This window comes from Phyllostomus hastatus, unplaced genomic scaffold (assembly GCF_019186645.2).
Source record: "Phyllostomus hastatus isolate PE091 unplaced genomic scaffold, TTU_PhHast_1.1 phas_contig_40, whole genome shotgun sequence".
NCBI classification, from domain to species: domain Eukaryota; kingdom Metazoa; phylum Chordata; class Mammalia; order Chiroptera; family Phyllostomidae; genus Phyllostomus; species Phyllostomus hastatus.
In genome coordinates this window covers 57,651,387-57,673,317 of record NW_025333872.1, presented here as the reverse complement: position 1 = coordinate 57,673,317, position 21,931 = coordinate 57,651,387, and the positions used below count along the sequence as shown (strand labels likewise).

The 21,931-nt window shown below is 35.0% G+C and overlaps 1 protein-coding gene across 1 annotated transcript in view; it reads left to right on the top strand.

Moving 5' to 3' along the window:
* The window catches only part of SESN1 (sestrin 1), a 106,734-nt gene that overhangs the window by 58,958 nt on the left and 25,845 nt on the right, over positions 1-21,931 (top strand). The gene's annotated exons all lie outside the window — the stretch shown is intronic.

Sequence of the window (21,931 nt, the reverse complement as noted above, 5' to 3'; positions counted from 1 at the left end):
ATTGATTATGCCTATTGTTGTCCTATGACATGAAGAATTTTTGTGATTGAACTTTGATTCCTTATGTTATGGAAACTTTTACCCCTTTTTCATTGCACTTAAAATCCCCTCTTTGGCTCAATGGTTACATGTTAGTGGCACAAGTATTTGTGTAGGTAAATGCTGAGTTCTTCTTGGAGAGAAGAAATGGTAAAATGTTGGCTGTTTTTATATTTCAATTTAAAATGATGCACACTCTGCAAACTGAGGAATGTCATTAAAATTTATACTAGCTTGCCACATGCATGGCTGACATTTATTTGATTTTCAGACATTAAAATAAAATCAAGGAAGTGATCCCAAGGAGTCCTGTTTTAATTTAATCATTGTAGCACCTGATCAAAAGCACCTGATGTAATTTTCAGGCATTGCCCCAAGAGTCCTTGAACAAATGTTTACTCAAAGAATGGAGTGGTACAACTAAAATGATAAATTTATAACTTTCCCACATTTAACAACTAAGTTGACAGAGAAATCAAAAGACTAAACATTAAATATAACCCTTTCATTCTTTCTCAATCCCCATTACTGGCCCCCACAAAAACTTTTAGTCTGATTCATAAAGAAGTATATTTAAATATAATAAAAAGAGATGTCATATAAAGGAGTATATTTAAAGAAGTATATTTCAATATAATGAAAAAGGACAATATAAATGAGAGGAGACCTGAAAAACTAATTTTTTTTCATGAAAGAAGAGTTGCTTTGTTGTTGTTTACATAAACCTTCATTAGTTCTATAGCTGAAGACTAATAATTCAATAATAATCTCTGATCCCATTACTGGGGTTTTCATGCTAAAGATAATACTTTGGTATCAACAGGCCATGTGTTTCCACTTAGTTATATTCCCAGTCATGATTCCTAAGTGAGCTCAGCCATCCATATTCTTGCTCAGTCCTCCCTTGGACTGAGGTATGTACACATTTGTTAAGCCCCAGGCACAGCTGTGGTGCAGTATGTGGCCATGAAATAACCCACCTCAGCTGGGCTTTCTCCTCTCTCCCATCTGTGCCTCTTTTTTAGATTTGAAGCCACAATAATTCTCTTGAATAACCTTTTTTGTGCATGAATAAGACCCTCATTAAAAAAAGGAAATATCAACAAGTTTTCATATTCAATATGAAAACATATTCAATATGAAAACTGAATTCATGGAAAAGAACTTTTAATAGATACTTATGTTGTAAATTCATGACAGCACTTGTTCCTATTTGTAGCAACTTTATTTTGACATTTGGGTCGACCAATTTAGAATCTGTAAATGTAAATTATCTTTATATAATTTGATGATTTAGGATTTTTAATAGTAGTGATAGGACTATGACCCCTCCACTTGAGATGTTTTAGCAGTGCTTATCAAGATAAAGATAGCCAGCACTTGCTGGCAGTACTCAGTAAAAGAAGTCACAAGACAGCTTTCTGATTTGCAAATTTGATGTCCTCGTCTCTAAGTTACTTTAAATTGAATCTCATCTTGAACTGAAAATAGAAAAATAAGAGATGACACTTTGACACTAATAGTTACTGTTTGCAAAAGTGAAGGGAAACTACAGTAAATTATCAGTAATCTGCCAGGTTGAGAATGTAGGAGGTTATGTTTAATAAGCCATTATGGCTTAAAGTTTTATGCAGCGCGCACGCGCACACACACACACACACACACACACACACACACACACACACTCACTCTCTAGACAAATTTTTGAAGTGGGCAAAACTTAACTTTGGCCATGGTCTTTTCTCACCCCATGGAGCCCTTCCTTGCTGAAAGGCACAGAGTCTGTTCTTCCTTCTTCTGCCTTAATGTGCCCACAACCCACTGTTAGGGAAAAGATCCCTATAATGGGGTTGCACCATTCATACATTTAACTTTTGCAAATGTAACTATGCTTGCTCATCAAACATTTTTAAATGTGAGGCAGAAACTATTTTTAATGCAAATATCATAGGCAGTTCTGCCCAACATCTCACTCAGAGAACATATGCTCCCAAGTGAGTATGCAATAAGAAACAAATCTACTCTGTTCTCCACTGCTCTGAATTCCTGCTTGGTTCTCATAGAGTGAGCATCTCACCGTTCCGAGGGAATTTCAGGTGTTAGACATGTGCTTGTTTATCCAAGGCTCCTAAACACAAGCCAATTACCCCAACTAGTGCTGAACCAAATAAACAGTCATCTGCTCTAACGCTGGATGATAAAATGACTGCTTTGGACTTACTAAGAAGTGGCTTGTCAGTCTCGTCTGGTAACTTCCAAAGAGATTTTCAAGGACAATGTTTCTAAATGATTTTCACTTTACGTGACTATGTAAAGTTTGACTCCATTACATAGTTTAATGAGTTTCTCTTTTATAGGGTATTTACAGTTTAACTGAAAATAATGGAATTTGATTATAGAAGTCTAGGCATAATTGAACTTCAGCTAAATATATAAAAGAAAGACAACTAGGTATCATTTTACCATTTTCATCTCTGAGGAAGAATTTGGGTGACAAATTTTTATGTGGATTTGAAAAAAATTATAGCACTTCTAATATTATACCAAATAAGCAATTACTTATTCTATGAAATCCTAAGGCAGGCCTGATTTTATACACAGATTACTTAAGTTTCTCAAAACTATAATATGGTAAATATATCAAAATTAAAACAATATATTTCACCTCTGGTTCTCAATTTTTTGCATTGGAAAAGTTTAATTTAACTTTTTATTGAATTTACTGGGGTGACATTGGTTAATAAAATTATATAGGTCTCAGGGGTACAATTCTATACCTCATCTGTATATTGTATGTGTGTTCAATGCCCCAAGTCAAGTTAGTTCTCAATGTCTAAGTACCAGTGCTTTTAGACATTCTCCAAATTCCTATTCTAGTTCCACTTAGTTTATTTTAATAATATTTTAGCTCTGAAATTCTATGGTTATTGCATCAGATATGAACTGAGTATAATTGCATCATTTAATTAGAGGGTATTTAAACATCTTACAGTACTTCAAAGTTATCCCTATGCATTAAGGTTTTCATAATTATTATTAAGCAAAGATACCAATTAGTAGAGATTTATAGTTTCTAGGGACTGTTTACTGTATGAAATGAAAATACTGTTTTCTTTGCTCTAAATTCAGTTTGAAAGAATAAGAGAAGAAAAAAATCTAGATTTTTAGAATCTTTGCTGGACAACATTTGAGCTATGGTTTTGATTGACAGAATACATTTTTATAGAAAAAAGTAATGCAATATTGTTGCATCATAGAGTCTTAAAATAGCATGGTTCATAAATGAGGTAACTTGTTTTTCTGGACTTATGGCCCATTGGGGAGGGCAAGATTGTCTTTATCGCTTAGAATGTGTTTGTGCCCTTCTATGCTGTATCAGGAATGTAACAAAAGCTACATTTTGGCTGCATGTTATGGGCAGGGACCTTGTAGAAAAAGACAAGGGACCTTGATCATGATCAGTTTCCTGACTTCAGGTGTTGAACAAAAGCCAAAGAAAGTTTTTAAGCCTTTTGGCTAGTACTGGTGAGGCAATATTCCTCTTTTTCTTTGTCTCGGGTTTTTAATTGTTTTATTATTTTACTATAATTAATGTAAGAGCATTTTATTAGTTTAGAAAAAACTGTAAGTGAACACATGCTACTTTCCTCATAGAGAAAAGCTGAGAGTAGTATTGCTCAAATGGAAATAAGAAAGCTAAACTTGCGGTAGCACTTCCTCCAGGTATTTAGCTCAGGCTTCAGCAGTTGTCTGAAAGTTAACAGGAAAAGAAACTATTTGTGAAGTGTTAAAACCACAATCTAAGAAAAAAACTTTTCATAATGTCATATTGTGTAGTATTAAGAACTAAATGTCACAAATTGGTTTAGTAATATTTATTAAATATACTTTCCCTTACCTAAGATTAAAAAACAAAAAACAAAAAACACCTAATCCCAAAATCAGTAGCTGAGTTGTTTGTTTGTTTGTTTTTTTCCCATTCTTCTGGAGCCATTATGTCTAGCAATAGAATTACATATTTACATTTTAGGTAAAGAATAATCTTCAGGTTTTCTCTGTCTCACAAAGGGTACACAGTCCAGTTAAATTCATATTAATTGTTTGAAACTAGGAACTTATTTTCTCACTTTGGCAAATCCATTGACAACCCAGTTAATTTTAACTGCATGAAGTTGTTGAACTATAGAGTTAGTAGCATACATGATTTTTACATTCTATTTTAGCAGTACTTCTATAAGAAGATTAAAACTAAATTTTTACTAGGGATTTCAACACACTCCTTCTGCATTCTACTGAATCAATCTCTTTCAGGAGACACTGGGAGAAGAAGGTTTCAGTGAGAGGTGGGAAGGCACAGAAATGTGAATGGGAGCTAAAATTGGGAAGGAATAGTGGGGAGCCTTTTGAGGGTTTCTGAAGGTCTTTGCTTTTAGCATTGCAAAGGTAGGTATAATAATGAGGTCAGTTGCTATGCTGTATAAGTTCCAGAAGTTTAACAGTAAGCTTGTCCTTATTAATCTTAATAAATGAAAGAGGTGAGGATATATGAAGTCCAGTAAAACTCAATGAATATGTTTTTTTCTTTCTCCCTTCTTCCTTTGTTATATCTTTGCCTTTGACCCTAAAAGTCCCCCTCCATACGTCCTTACTTCCTACTCCCTCTCCATATATCTGCTTTTCTCCCCATCTTTAACATTCATGTATCTTTTACTCTTATCCAATAGGAAAATTTGAGAATACAGTAGTATAGTGCACAAGTAATAATATACAATCCCATTTACATTTTAAAATGTGGCCTGACTTAGCTCTCTGAAGACAGGGTTTGTTTTATTTATCATCTAACGATATCTAGCATGTGGTAGTCACTCAACAAAATTTGTTGAGTGATTGATTAACAAATGAATGCTGTTTTTGAGAACAGTTTTTTATTTTTTATTTTTACTTATTTTATGAAATTGAAATTCTAAGATGAAGGAGTCCTGACAAGATGGCTCAGTTGGAGCATCATCCATGCACCAAAAGGTTGTGGGTTTGATTCCTGGTCAGGGCACATACCTAGGTTGTAGATGCTCAGTTGAGGCATGTACATGAGGCAGTTGATGGATGTTTCTCTCTCACATCAATGTTTCTTTCTCTCTCCCCCTCTCCCTCACTCACTCCTTCCTTTCTTCTCTTCCTCTCTCTCTAAAACTAATAAAAACAATTCCTAGGGTGAGGCTAAAAAAAAAAAAGAAAGAAATTTTAGAATGAAGGGAAAAGTGGACCCTAGAGTGGGTGGAGGTAGACTAAAGGATAAGTTAAGAATATGATGGGAACTGTTAGTGGTAGAACAGTTGAATGAACTCATCCCTTTTCTCTCCTTCACTTAATACCATAGAAATGAATCAAAGGTTATATCTACAGGGGCCCAGAAACCTATATAAGAAGTGGAAATAAGAAGAAATAAGAAGAAAAGGGGCATAAAAAGACCAGGCATATATAAGTTCAAAACAAATTTATTAACGAGTGAACTTAAAATTTGTCTTTCATTCTGTTTGTGTTTTTTAGATTAGATTAAATTAGGCTGCCAGTGAGAGAAAATCCAATATGCGTTTTTATGCAGGAAAGTTTCACTCTCGTATAAATGAAGGCAGCCCAGGACTGATTTAGGGACTCTATAGTACCCAAGTCCCTTCTGCTTTTCCAGTAGCCTCAAGATGCAGCTCTTATCTCTAAGGTAGATGTCTAGGATGGTTGCTTCAGCTCTAGAATCATATCCACATTCCAGAGAGAGAAAGAATTTACTAGAAGAATGAACATATACATCCTCATTCTACTGACATTTACTATGCACAGGACATTTCCTTTTATAATCACATTGGCCAAAGTGTACTAATTTGGTAACACCTAGCTGCAAAGAAGTGTGTCCAGCTAACAATTTGGGAATTTTTTAACTGTAGAAGAAGCAGAGAACAGATGCTAGGACAACTAGTCATCTCTACAACACTGACCAGTGGGTTTTCTTGGAAAACTATCAGTGATAAAAGGGTAGTCAAAGAATTGTTGAACTAGAAAAATATTCAATATTGGTTTTAAAATGTAGATTCTATTATAATTTGTAACACCATTGCTAGGTTATGTTTAACATTACATTATTTGCAGATACTTAGTAAATATTATAATTAGAAGAATTATAGCAGTATGGATACTACATTTTAAAAAGTGCACCAATACCTAATCATTTTTATTCTAAATACACATTGTTCAAACCCAAAACACCATAAGGAGGGAAAAAAATTGAGTATTCCACAAATGCTATGCTGAAGAGTTGTTTAATTTATATTCCAAGTAAAACAGGGTTGCCAGTTGAATGTATTATAGCTCTAATGTATCTCCCACTGCTACTATTACTGACAACTTACTATTTACTGACCAGTTATTAGTACAGTCACTGTGCATGATTTCTTGTAATCCTGTGATCCTTTATGGTCACTCACTATATTAGCATTCCCATTGTACAGGTGAGAACATCAAGGTTCAGAAAGATTATTTATCCTTGGAACCCAGGGTGCTTGGACCTAATTCCAATGCCATTATACTTTACTGTTTCTTCTTTATAAATGTTTAATAGTATAGTCTGTCTGATTATCATCTTAAATCTACATAGAAACACAGCTAGAATCACTTGAAAGATAGTGCCAACTGAATGTTTTTTTTTATCATGACTATTTCTCCTGTCCATATGGCAACCTGATAGTATGAAAGGGCCAAAAAGTTGGCACCATCAGTATAGTAACTTACTTGTTTCTAACAGTTTTCATATTATCACTTTTTATCCTTACAACAATCCCATAAAGTAACTCTCATTTTACTTAATTATGCTGCTTTAAGCTCTAAAGATAGGTGCAGATGGGCATTATGGAATAAAAACTGCTGGAGGCATCTATCCACAAGTGTCCAGTTACAAATAAAAGTAACCTCAGTATCCTGTCAATAAGCAGCTCCATCACACGGTCTTTGATGACACCACTTCTGCTTTATGTTTGTTTATGTGTGAAGTGGAAAGAAACAAAAGGCTTTTTGGGAAGTAAAATTTCTTCTTATAATTAGTTATCAATTTTAAGGGTTTACTTTCTTAAATTATTGAATATGTCCCCTGCATTTCATTTTTACCATCATCACCGTGGTTTATACTTTAGTTACCTCTTAACTAGACCATTGCACTACCTTAAAGCTAAAGTCTAACTGCCTTTAGGTTCTCCCCACAAATCAGACCATCCTAGAGGTCTCTCCTAATCTTCTAAAAATCAAAGCTCATTCACATAGCTTCCTTGCTTGAAACGTTTTTAATGATCCCTTGACTTTTTTCCTTCATCTGAATCCATAGCACTGCTTGTACCTTTAAAATAATTTCACCATATGGGGTTCTTTATTGGATTATAAGCCTTCTTGGGCTTCAGTTATGTTTCTTTCATCTCTGTATACTCTGAAATACCTTGTGTGGGTTCTTGCAAAGTACTGTGCTTTCTGTAGATAGGTGTTAAATGAAAGTTGTTAAATTCTTTGCTGCATTTAAGGCCAAAACGCGGTCTAAAAAATTACAGCCTATTATCCTCAAGCAGTGGTTATAAAAAGTATATCTTTTTCCTACCTTTGCCATGGCCCTGATCCAACCCTCCTCTTCATTAAAGAGCTTGGAATAACTCTTTCCCTGAGATTGAGGCCACCTTCCAAATGATGTCATTCCCCATTTTAGCATGCCTGTATATGTATCTATCTTGTTTCCTGGTTCATATAATCTTAGGGAAAATAACACCTAAATCTATTTCTTCATCTTATACCCCTCTTTACTTTGTCTCATTTACCCATTATTTGCCAAGGGATTCGTTGCTGGAAAATCAGGCCATTTGTTACCCTTGGAGCTTTCAGTTTAATAAGGGAAACTGGCTAGCCCCCTAGGAATTAGTGTAGAGAGGTAAGTGCTATAGCATGGGAAGTAAGCTAAGGGGCTATCTAACCCAGGTAGGAAGGGGTCAGGGAAGGCTTCTCCAAGGCAGTGACTTCTAACTTCAAACTGAAGGTGAGAAGAGAGCCAGGATTAGAGGGCACTGACTTGTAATGAAAGGGAAGAGCATTTACGCATGTCCAGGAATGGTGTCTGTGGGTGGACTGTGAAGTCCAGTAACATCGTGAGGCTGTAAATGAAGGGGAGTGGTAAGTCTCACTCTCTCTTCTTTAATATACAAAGATTTCCTTTGCCTGAGCTCATCTTGCACACTTGTGAAAGTCACTGCTTTTATTACTTTATGCTACTAAGAAATATTTTAGGGCTCCATTATTGCCTGTTTTGTCCAGTCTCCTCTTTCACTGGTTTTCTAGGTTCCCTAAAACTGACCCTGACCTATTTCCCACTACTTACTAACTCGCATCCCTCTGCCAGAGCCACAGCAATCTCCATACAGTCTCGAGTTCATCCAGCTTATTTTCTCCTCTGTGCTATTTCCCTCTACCCATCTTTCAAGTCGTTACTGGTTCTCTATCCCTGGATATTTGCAGTTTATGGCATTCGATTTAACACAAAATTACACATCGCTTAGTGTTGTCCTTTGACTGTTTCTGAGTATTTTATGATCAATTGGGTTGTAAGCTCCCTGAGGGCTGGATCTGAAGATGCATGTTAAACTGTTGAGGAAAGGAAAAGGCAGTGGACCTGAAGTCAGACAGACCTGCATTTGACTTGTAGCTCTGCCACTTACCAGTTGCACGACAGGTTTCTTCTTGGGTAATGCAGGAATAATGAGATTCATCTCACAAGGTTGTTGTGAGAAATTACACAAGTCATCCTGTGTAAAATTTGTGGGCTTGTAAAGCTCTATATACATTTTACATTTTGTTCCACAGTTCCTATGTAGAGTCATATTTATTATATAATGTGAAATTTTCATGGTTCCTTCCAGGATCTTAGGATCTTGAGAATTTCAGACATTTTTTTCTTTGAGACATTTTTCTCTAATCCAGGTCCTGGTTATTTTTTATTTTAAGATTTATTTTTAGAGAGAAGGGAAAGGAGGGAGAAAGAGAGGGAGAAAAACATCAAAGTGTGAGAGAAACATTGATTGGCTGCCTCTTGCATGCTCCCAACTGGGGATCTGGCCTGCAACCCAGGCATATGCTCTGACCAGGAATCAAACTGGTGACCTTTTGGTTCACAGGCCAGTACTCAATCCACTGAGCCACACCAGCCAGGGCCAGGCCCTAGTTATTTTTATTCTTCCTCTGTTTCACCTGTTCCTACCCTATCCTCAAACTTCTGATTGAAATCATTTTAGGCAGCTGAGGAAATATTTTGAGACATGAAAAAATTTAGTTGCCTAATCTGTTGATACACTGAACACATTTCCCACTATCTTTCTCCCACAGTGTACTCTGCATGCATAAGAACATATTACTGCAGTACATAAATGCCCTTCATTCCTTAATGGGCATTCAGAGTTCTAAGCAGTTTTTCTGATACCCTTGCTTCTCCAGAACCCATTCTTCTTATTCTTGATTTTCATACTTCTCCTTAGACCAGATTCTCAGAGCAGAGGGTCCTAGCAATGACTTCTTATCAAGTACTAGAGCTCAGATTCTGAGGGTTCCAGAGGTGGACATCTTGTTCATGCTAATGCAGGACTGCAAAACGGAGAATCAGAGGAAGCAGACACATGCCTCTAAGTCCCAAGTTTCAGGAAAAGCTGTTGCCAAGTTAAAAGGCCATTTTATTAATTTTTACCTACTGCTTACAATAGAGAGAGGAGATAGACCAACATTCCAAGGATTGGTTACCTTAATATCTAAGCACTTACATTGTCAGTCAGTTTTTGACTCAATTTAACAACCTTACTGAGGTGTTGAAGAAGCTCAGCAAAACAGGCTTTATTTAAATACCAATTTATATAGGAAAATAAAAGACATCTCCTTCCTCGCTAAGAAAATACAGAGTAGGCAAACATGCTTGTTATTGGGGGAAAGGAGAAGATTGAGGAAGGGAAGGTGTTAGAAAGGTAGCAACATTTTAACTTCAATATTCACAGCATTTTAGGAAATCTCACTCAAGAAAAAAGATTTAATAAAGCAAAATCATCCCTGCTACTCATAAGAATTGTTCTGAATGCTAAACATGCCCTGAATCAAGTGCATTTATTCTGGAGACCACCTTTTTGGTACAATTACTGTGCTTTAAACTATGTTTCCATTGTTCCTAGTAGGGTCTTTTAGTCATCAGTTGCTAGTAAAAAGTCTTTCTAGGCCATTAAGCTCTATAATCCTTAACTAGCAACTCTCTGAAATTGCTTGTAGATATTTAGGACCATTCTTTCTACTTGAGTTCCCCATTTACTGCTGACATTATTTCAAATTTCTATTGTAAATAATTTTCTTAAAAAATAATAATTTACTTAATCAGAGAGGGTAGAAAAGTATCCCAAAATCATTATCTTTATACACTAAAGCTCTGTTTCAAAGTACGCATTAAACTTAAGAATTTTAGATTATTAACAAGTGAACAATTTAGACTCTAAATCTATATGAGACACTGTACACCTTTTTCAAGGTCGTCTTCAAACCCAGTTCAAAACACCTTTCATGTCACCAATATGCACCATTGTGTGATCTGGTGCTGTTTTTTTATTTCTTCAGCTGTAGATATTTTGGAATGTTTCAGGGGTTGTTATCTTCTGATACATAGAGCCATGATTTAGGAAGCTTTTTAAAAGGATCTCCTTGTCCAAGCACTGCTTCCATGGCCCAGTTCATTTCTGTGCCAGGTCCTGGGATGGGGGAGTCATTTTAGATAGTGGACTCTCTTTGTCTTTATGGTGTGTGCTGCCCAGGTTTCCATGTGGCACCAGCTAATAATACTTTTAAGAAATGTTTTTTGTTTTTGTTTTTTTTAATGATCCAAGACTACTAGAAGTGAAACCGTGTTGTTTAACCCTTTCTTACTCCAGTACTTTTGCCTGTTCTGGTCTGTGGAAGAAAGACCACTTCACTTTTTGCTCTGTGGAGTTAATGTACTAGAAAATCACCACAAAATACTTAATTTAACTACATCCATGCATGATACCAGCAGATGTGAGGGTCAGATTTGGTCCCTAGAAAAGAAAACAAAGTTAGCCCTGTTTGTTGTTAGAAATACACTTTTCCCTTCCATTCTGCCCCCACCTAAAAGGTTCTCTGTACTGTGGAGTTTTTCATCATTATAGTAAGAAGATAGTCCGATATAATAGATACATAAGAAAGTGATAGCACCCACTCATAATCCCATCCTGTGCAGAGAAACACTTTAACAGTTTGGTTTTCAGATGTAATAAAATTTATATGATCTATTTATTAAATATGTAAAACCTAAGCTGTAAAACTTCTAGAAGAAAACAGGAAAAAAAATTTGTGACCTTAGGTTAGGCAAGATTTCTTAGAATACACATGCCTAAAACATTAAAGGAAAAAATCAATAGATTGGACCTTATCAAAATAAAACAATTAAGATCTTTAAAATATACAGTTACCAAAAGGAAGACAAGCCACAGACTAACTATATGTTAGCTATTATATTAATAATGTCAAATTTGAAACTATGAAGTGGAATATCTACTTACAGAATCAAAAGTTAGACTAAAATCTTAGTTATTTTAAAGCTCTCCATCAACTGACACTGGATTATGTAACTACTACAATACAATCAGATGTTCAGCATAACACAGAATTCTGCTCTCCAAGTGCATCGTACCTCTTTGCCATTGTATTTTTAAGGCATTTTTCAGTCCAGATACCCTTTTAGGAGCAGCAAAATGACTGCAGTGGGTGGACAATAGTTGGAGGAAATTAGAAGGAAGAAGAGGGAGGAGAAAGGAAGAAGATATGGATATTGTTCTCAATGACAGACTAGGAAGAAAAAATTACTGGCTAATAGTAGATGCTTAATTAATATTGGTTGAATGAATGCTGAATGAATAGGTTCACTCTATCCATGAATATAGAGGATATATTTATATCCATGTAAATATGGATAAATCCATAAATATAAATATAAATATAAATCCATAAATTTAGCAGAAACATATTGCACAAACCCATAGCGTTCAGGTATGTGCAATTTGATGAAACTTTCAGTAAAGGTTGTAAACTATGAAGGCTTAAGAGCCCAAGGGAAACATGAGCATGATATACAGTATCTCTTTTCAAAATCATGTATTGAATCTACCTTTTCCTTGATTCACCATAGTTTAGTTATCTGTGACAACTGAGGATAGAGGAAAATAATGAAGTAAGGTTATCACCAATAAATAAAACCTAAAACTAGTCTCTAAACATTATTTAATTTCCCCCCACCTTCCTTGGGGTATATGGAATACAAAAAAATACTGACAGCATCCTACAGTATTAGTAGCAAATCTGTGTTTAATACTACATACTGAGTTCAGGAGATAATCGATGATATAACAAATCAAGGTGATCTACTTAAAATAGTTAGTTTTTGAGGAAGTAAAAGCAGCAAATGGTTTAAGCAGTACTTAAAGAAAAAATAAAAGGTGGTTCTTAAAGATCTTTACAAAAATATTGGAAACTGCCTTAGAACACTTTATAAATTTGTCAAGCCAAAAGCAAAATGAAGAAAATTGTTAACTTGTTTTACAGTGTTTTTGTGTCTTTCTTGCAAGTAACACTGTCAGTGTAAGCAAATACTGAGAGCTGCATTAAACAATGGATGGATGAAAGCTGTAACTCTTTGAAAACCCTTTCTACAGTCTCAGAAAACTTTCTTCTCTCAAAGAAGAAGGATATGTATTGAGTGTTAAAAATAAATAGCAGTTCTGGCCAAGATGGAGGCATAGGTGGACGCACCATACCTCCATGCACAACCAAGATTGAAACAACAACAATTTAGAGGCAGAATCACACCCAGAACTGATAGAAAATTGATCTGAATGGAAGTTGGACAATCAAGAAGTTAAAATAGACCTGTTCATCCAGACCAGTAGGAGGGGCAGAGACGAGCAGCCAGGCGGGGGTTGCGGCGCCGAGAACAGGCAGAGTTGGGCGTATAAGGCATCTGGGGTACACAAGATCGCAGCAGGTGGACCCTGAGTACACAAGCGGCAGCTGGCAGACCCAGTGAGGCAGTGATTGTGGAGCAGGGCAGAGCACACAATCCAGGATCTCAGGGAAGGGACCGAGGTCCCATGGAGAACGGAACTACCGCCATTGTTCCCTCTTGACCTTGCCCTCACATACAGCATCACAATCTAGCGACTAGGGTGCCCAGCCCTGGTGAACACCTAAGGCTCCACCCCTCATACATAACAGGCACAACAAGACAAAAAAAAAAAGAGAGATGGCTCAAACAGAAGAACAAATCAATGCCCCAGAACTCATCCTTTTGAGCAACTGAGAGATAGCCAACCTATCAGATGCACAGTTCAAAACAATGGTGATTAGGAAGCTCACAGAATTGGTTGATTTTGGTCACAAATTAGATGAACAAATGCAGGGTACAATAAAAGAAATGAAGAAAAATGCTTAGGGAACCAATAGTGATGGGAAGGAAACTGGGACTCAAAACAATAGAGTGGACCAGAAGAAAGAAAGAAAGAAAACCAAATAGGAAAGAATGGAGAAATAAGAATTCAAAAAAGTGAGGAGAAGCTTAGGAACCCCCAGGACATCTTTAAACGTTCCAACATCCGAATTATAGGGGTACCAGAAGGGGAAGAGGAAGAGCAACAGATTGAAAACGTATTTGAACAAATAATAAAGGAGAACTTCCTCATTCTGACAAAGGAAATAGACTTCTAGGAAGTCCAGGAAGCTCAGAGAGTCCCAAAGAAGTTGGACCCAAGAAGAAACACACCAAGGCACATCATAATTACATTAGCCAAGCTAAAAATGCAGGAGAGAATCCTAGAAGCAGCAAGAGATAAGGGGACAGTCACCTACAAAGGAGTTCCCATCAGACTGTCAGCTGATTTCTCAAAAGACACCTTGCAGGCAAGAAGGGGCTGGAAAGAAGTATTCCAAGTCATGAAAGATAAGGACCTATATCCCAGATGGCTTTATCCAGCAAAGCTTTCATTTAGAATGGAAGGGCAGATAAAGTGCTTCTCAGATAAGGTCAAGTTAAAGGAGTTCATCATCACCAAGCCCTTATTAGATGAAATGTTAAAGGGACTTATCTAAGAAAAGATTTTAAAAAAACATGTATAGTAAAAGGACAGCAAACTCACAATTATTAACAACCACACCTAAATCAAAACCAAAAGAAACTAAGCAAACAACTAGAACAGGAACAGAACCACAGAAATGGAGATCACATGGAGGGTTATCAACAGGGGAGTGGGAGGAGGAGAGAGGGGGAAAAGGAACAGAGAATAAGTAGCATAGATTGTAGGTAGAAAATAGACAGGGGGAGGGTAAGAATAGTATGAGAAATGTAGAAGCTAAAGAACTTATAAGTATGACCCATGGACATGAACTAAAGGGGGGGAAGTGGGTAGGAGAGGGTGTACAGGGTGGAGGGGTGTGAAGGGGGCAAATGGGACAACTGTAATAGCATAATCAATAAAATATATTAAAAAATTAAATAGGAAAAATTGCATAGAATGACACTATGCAATTTGTACAGTTTGCTTGCTTGTATTGAAGGTTGTATTTATATGTGGTTGTTTTTACTCATATTTTATATTTTTTGATTCAGACTGTAGCATTTTTGGGGGGATCTCCCCTTCATGGATTTTAGAAATTGAATATTAGGGAATTAAAAAGTGAAGAATCTTTTAAAATAGATATTCCCACCCTTACCTTCTATCCACAAACAAGAAAGAAAATTTCCCACAAAATTCTATATTTTATTAGAAATACACTAATATTTTAAACATAACTTTAATGTATATAGTATGTGACACAGTAAGGATGAAAATAGGATTATCAGTGTGTTATTAAAATCTGATATATTTTGATAAGGGTTGGTGAAGAGATTTTATCTTTGTTACTTTTAACCTAGTACAGTCATTGTGTTTTATAACTTCTGTTCTGCTCTAACACTATAAAATTTAAAAAAAAAAAACACTGAATGAGGGTTGGACCTCATTGGTATCTGGAGCAGTTGAGTCCTTACCGGTTTGTCTGCTTTATGATTGGCTGAAAGCTGTTGCTAAGCTTGTTTTTTTTCTTCTTAGGGAAAGTTAAAAGTTGAGTGTGACCTATTTGAACTACATCCTGCTGCTTTCAACTCTGCTTTGCCCTTTCTCCTGATCCACATACTTTTTTCTGTTACTTTTGAAGCTTAGATTTTTTAAACTACTAATTTATAAAGTTAGTGTGCAATATTTTAAAGTTTTAATTTTATAATTTCTAATTTACAAATTAAAGTACTGTGGTTTAATTTTTATAATCTAGTTGAGTACTTGAAAGTTGAATTTTTTGACATAAACCAAGTTCTAATTGTAGAGAACAAATACATTATCTCAAAACCTACCTGTTACAAACACAAAAGATTATTTGGCTATCAATAATATCCTTGGTTTTATTAAAAAACAATTCCAAGTTACTTCACTGAAAAATTTATTAGGTCAATTTTTTTGTGATCCTGGATAAAAGCTATTAATTGATCATATTGTCATGTATATCCCTGAAGGATAAAATTGATTTTCCTTATGTTTTCTGGGGAAGGGATAGAAAACTTGATAATCCTTTCAGCTATAGACCAGATCCAGGGTAGGCTAAATCAAAGTTCTATTGGAGGGCAAGTTTGGTCTGTAATTCAGTATACCATTGTGAAACTTTGTGATTCTAAGAGCCTCTCCTCTCTTAAGACTCTATTTGGCATTGACGGGAATCAGATTTCCCTAGCACTCTGCTAAAGCCAGACAAAATCCTTAGAGCATTCCTGAACCTTAAAAAGCTTGATGCAAGCCTTGGGTGAATAATGTAGGGAGCTACAGACTAGTGTGGATGCTTCAAGCCTACTGTTATGGTTCTAGTGTACAGATCAAGAGATGTGGCACATATATATAGCAGTGATATTCAAGTATGTTACTACATTTTTTGTTAGTAGTCAAACAATAATCAGAATTCTGATATACACAATATCTAAAACTGGCATTCTATTTATGCCCAGGAGTTCAAATAAATAAAGTTAAACTATTTATTGAGTCAATTGGTGAGAAGAGTGAGGCTATGTTATGTTTTAAACAAACTTGAAGTTAAAGGGTTATAATGATAATACTGGATTATAATTATTATTTCTGATTTTTTTCTTGTATGCATAACATCAAAGAAATCTGCATTCTATGCTGTAGCAGTCCATTCACTAGTATAGTTCTACTCCAGCAAATACAGACAAGCATGAATTTTTTTAAAGGCTAGATAGAATACACCAGCTATACTCTTCTTAGTCACTGACACAATTCCAAGAATATTCAAGTATGTGTTCACAGAAATGGTGGAAGAAGCTTTATTTAGTATGATAGCTGAATTATTAGTGGCAACAAATTATTATTTTGTTGGTTTTAATGTATTTAATATTTATAGACATTTGTAGGTCACCTTTAAAAAAGCTCAAATCTAATACTTTATAATATCTCTAAAGTACTTGTAAGAAATGGGTCCTAACAAACTATTTGAAATGTACAAAGAAGCCTGGTATAGGAGGAGGCCAGGTTCTAGTTAGTTTAAAGCATATAACTCTTGATAAAATCAGCAATTATTGTAAGAGATAGCACTTTAGAGCTGAAATAAAGTTTGAGATATTATGAATTTCTGTTGCCCATCATTTTACATTTGAAAGAACTAAAACTAGAAGGGTTGTTAAGAGATTTCCAGACTGGGTTTGGATTTTTGGTTTTGGGGGGATTTTTGTTGTTTTGCCTATTGGAGCAATAAACTAGATGACTTCCCATGTAATGCTCTCTAACAGAGTCCTAATCTCTATGACTTGAGAGGTTTAAGTCTAAATAAAAAAGCCTAATCTCAAATTAAGATATTACTCCTTGTTCATAGGATTCAAGAAATTAAATGCATATAATTTGTATTTCCTAAAAAATAATCATAATTGAATGTTAAGTCATTATATAGTACTAAGATTTCTATTCATTGGTAAAATAATAGTTGGTATCTGTACATAAACCTATGCCAAATATATTTTTTAAATTAGAGTTATAACAAATTAAGGAAGAATGCTATCTTCTCTAGTTTGTAATATCTAAATAAAATCCTATTTTAATATTTCTCAATTATTTGCCAAAAATTAGGAAAATCAGATTTCCTAATACTACAAATGAAATGATTTTGAACTCTATTCAAACTTAAGCTCATGTAAAAAATGTAATTTTAAAAGTAGCATTATTTCTCTTTTTTTAGTATGGTTAGCTAAACAAAAGGATAGTAGTGATAAGCAAAAGTAAGTTTCTTTATTTGTTGAACTACAGTGCCCTGAATTTACCCACACCTTTTGGGCAAAGAGGAAAATGGCTCACAGAGATGTATTGAGGATTTGAAAGGCAGAACAGATGGGAAAGTTCAGTGATGGCATTTTATTTCTAAGATGCTTAATGACAGGCAAGTAGCCTCCAGATATGGCCTTGTACTTTGTGACCAGAATAAGGATCTACAACGTAATACCCTCTTGTAAAGCAAGATCTAAGAAGGAGGCAGAAAAATAAGGTGATTTAAAGGATTAAAGAACCTATAACTAAAGATTATCACAAAGGAACTTAGTGGTGGTTCTTTGAGCTCTGTAAGAAAAGCACATATTATAGAAGCCTATTCACTGCTTGGCAGTAATAATCACGGCGGGGGGTCATGGGTAGGGAGGTCAGGATAGCTGTTATAAATACAAAATAACTTGATTAAAAGATTTTAGGATACCATCATTGGGATTTTGTTATTTGAATCAAAATTATCTTTATATGAATAAAACATTAAAAATTTAGATATGATTAAGCCAAAGGATTCATTAATATACATTTTGCCTAAACAAATTAATCATGGGTAAATTCAATTTTATAAAGGAAACATACTTTGATGTTCAGTTCTATCAAGTCTGTGGACTCAGGATAAGTTGAAGATATTAGGTTTGGTTTTAACCTATTTTGAAAAGATAATTTTTTAATATTATGCTAGACTAATATATTCCTTATATATTTAAAAGTATATGTTTTATTAAAACTAGTTCTTTCTTGTGCCCACTAGCAGAACTTTGATAGTTTAAAAAATAGTTTCACATGTTTTTAGATATAGATGAAATGCAGCCCCTTGATTATTATTTTTAAAATTATACAACATATTTAGTATATATGCATAGTCTGAGAAATGCCTTATTTTTTTAGTTTGTATCATTTCCTTTTTCTCCTTTAAAACCTTCAGTAGCTCCTCAGAAAATATGGAAAAAGCACTTTCAATTTCCTACTACATTCACCTTTTTTTGTACCTTATTTTATTCCAAATTAAACCTATTTCCCCTTATTTAACTCAATAATGATGCTAAAAGTAATTTGCCTCTAAAAATTACAATATTTCTGAATTAATTCTCCCATTTAATTTTGGTATCTCAACAGACACTTTCCTGTCATTTCACCTTAGATAGGCTGGAGGGTGTTTAAAGCCAATCTAGTTTACAAAATGTTTATGAATCTTGCCAAACAATGGTATGTATACGGGCAGTGTCTGACCTATATATCTGCTGTCTTGGTGTTGTGACAGAGAGCAGGCACAGAAAAGATTAAAGAAGCTTGGGAGTGTCTCTGGGTTCCCAAGAAGGTGGGAAGAGACTATGAAAAATAGAAGCTGCTTAGCAGAATTGAACCTAAACCCAATCTGATTCCCATGAGAACCTGCCTGCTTACATAGTGGTCCCAAAGCCTTCAAAAATGTTTGTGTAGATGGCCCACATCTTTTATAAACTGAATATTGAACCTGAAATTCATTATTTAACTTTCAATTGAGTTAGGCCTTTTTTTTTCTTCTTTTAATGGAAACATCTCTGCAGAGTTCATTCATTCAGCACTGTGTGCTGGCATTAGGGCAATGGAAATATAGCAGTGAACAAAAGACAAACATTCTGATTTAATGGAGCTTATATTTATTGAGACAGACTAAATAAATTAGTATGAGACACCAGCCTTCATACAATAACCATTGTTAGTTTAAGAGCCCTGTTTTCTTTTTAACACCTATCAGTTATTCTAAGAGGAATTGGGATAATGAGAGGAGCATTTAAGAGGTTGGGTAGATTCAGGTGTGTTCCTTATTGAAGAAGCTTTGGGTAGCATAAAGTCACCAAACACCTCAGAAGAGACACAGAAGAGTGATGAGGATAGAGAAATAAAGAAGAGAAGCTCTCAAAGACCAAGACCACTCATTCCATGATTTCCATCTTTTTTTTTTTAACCTAGCAGATCTTACCCTGAGTATAAACAAGGAAGCTGAGTTTTTTTTTTCTTCCTGTCCTCTTTGCTTGTCCTCACAGTCAAGAACTGAGGCTATGCAGTTATCAAAATTTTGAAAATATGCCTTAAAAGAAGCAGCCCAGCTTCTGCTTTGGATTCAGACAGATCTGGTTATAATCTCAGGCTGCATTTTACTACTTTTGTAACCTTAGACAAGTTACCCATACTTTATGAATTTACCTGTCTGCATTATGGGTGTGTGCTTAGTGTTTGATATGTAAGAAATCATAAGTTACTAGTCTTGTTACTGTTAGCTTGGAAAACCTGACCATGGCTGAACACACTTATTCTTGGGGGAAAGTGATTTTCTAATTTACAACCACTGACATTGTTTAGAATACTGCTTATTTACAATATGGGTTATGGATGGCCTATTTTTTGTGAAAGCCTATGTGGAGATTTAAAACTTCATCTCTAAAAGAAAAAACCCTGTGCTAATAGAGTAAATCTTAGAAGTTCTCATCACAAGGAAAAAAAACTATGATGACAGATGTTACCCAGATTTATTATGGCGATCATTTTACAATATATACAAACATCGAATCATGTTAGGCACATTTTTCATTTTTACCAATAACTTTATTGATTTGGATATTTTCAGTATGTCAGCTCTCTCCCACGTGGTATAACATTGATTGTTCTCAGTTAATGTCTCGATTTAATCACAATCAACTTCAACTGGTCTACTTGACTGTTGAGCATCATCCAGAGAGAAATCTCCAGCATGAAACTTCACTTTTGACATGTTTGATCAGTCACAGCACCTTCTCCATACACTGCACAAATCTATTTTTGAGTTTCAGCTGCATTCGTACCTTTCTTGTAATAATAAAGCATAATATGCCAAAAATATTGCATATTTTCTTCTATCTTAATATTAAAATGGCTACACAAGAATTCACCAATTTTGATACGTTGTTTTTTAAATGCATGGTGATATGACAGCTGTCACAATACAATCTAACAAAATTGTTCCAAATGAAGTTAAAGACAATTAAGCTCTATTAGAGCCATCATACGGGGAAAAAACAACTGAACTTTTGGCTAACCCAATATAATGCTGTTTGTCAATTACACCTGAATTAAAAATAAATAAAAGGAATCCTAAAAAGAAATAAATAAATGAGGAAATCCTAAAGGAAAGAGAGCAAAGATTTGTCAACATTCTTGCTCCCTTATAAGTCATATAATTCTAAAAATTAAATTGAAGAAGTGAAAAAAGTAGAGGACAATAAGAACAATGTAAAATTGAAGTTCAGTGCTAAAAGGATCTCAATGTACTCAAAACATGGTATTGAGAGGAAAAAAGTGCTTAGCAGACAAGCTATATATACAAAAACAGGAAGATATCAGCTAGAGGAGAAATATCTTGACAAAATTAGTAAGCAGAAGTAATCTTACAAACCAGTATTCATTCTAATTAAATATTTAAATGACAATAGGGCATTTTTCTTGAATGCTTAAACCACATAAACTAATCTACTCTTAAAGCTCTTTGGTTTAATGGCTGAAAACATTGCTATTTGTGTTTTCTAATCAATTATTAAATACAATTCCTACTCTAATAAATAGATCTACAAACCTATAGTACTTTAAAGTAATTACTTGGGTTAATAGGACAATTTAAGGTTTAAAATGTGGTTCATGAAGGCATGGTTATGACTTTTGGCCTGATTGGTAAGAATTTTTTCTACTAAAACATATGTATTCTTTTTCTATGAATTGGCCGTATTTCTTTAAATCAAATGAATAGAGGAAGCCACCTGTTCAGGAGAGCAGATAATTTGAGACTTATCTCCTAAATTTCAAAAACAAGGGAATGAGGCATGATTTCCTTTCTCTAGAAACTTCTGCTGAAGAAACAAAATCCACCTTCATTCTTTCTTATCCTTTGCTTCATTCACACTGTTCTTTAAACCACCCTCTTGCTTTGCCAAAATTGTGTTGAGACACCCTTAACTCGTCTTCCTGCCTCCAGCTTTGCCTTTTCCGATATATTTTTATAAACCTTTCCTGAAATGTAAATCTGATGTCATTTGATCCTCAGTACACTTAAGAATGAAACTTATTTTCCTTAACTCTTTAACAAGGTCTCCCCTTACTATTTCTTTTACTTAAACTCCATCCATTACTCTCAATACCCTCTGCTCCAGAGGGAATGAACTTCCTTTATTCTGCTTCCCTAATGGACCACTCTCACTTCCCCACTTCTGGGCCTTTGCACATGCTGTTGGGTTTTTGTTTGTTTTTTGCTTAGAACTCTGTCTTACTCCATGCCCCCCACCCCTTGTCCCCCTGCCCCCACACATAATATTTTTGCTAAGGCCTCTCTTCCAATTCCCTAAGCCCCAGCTCAGATGTTTCTTCCTTCAAGAAGCCTACCTTGAGCTACCACTTCAAATCTGGACTCTCTAATGGTTTATAGTTCT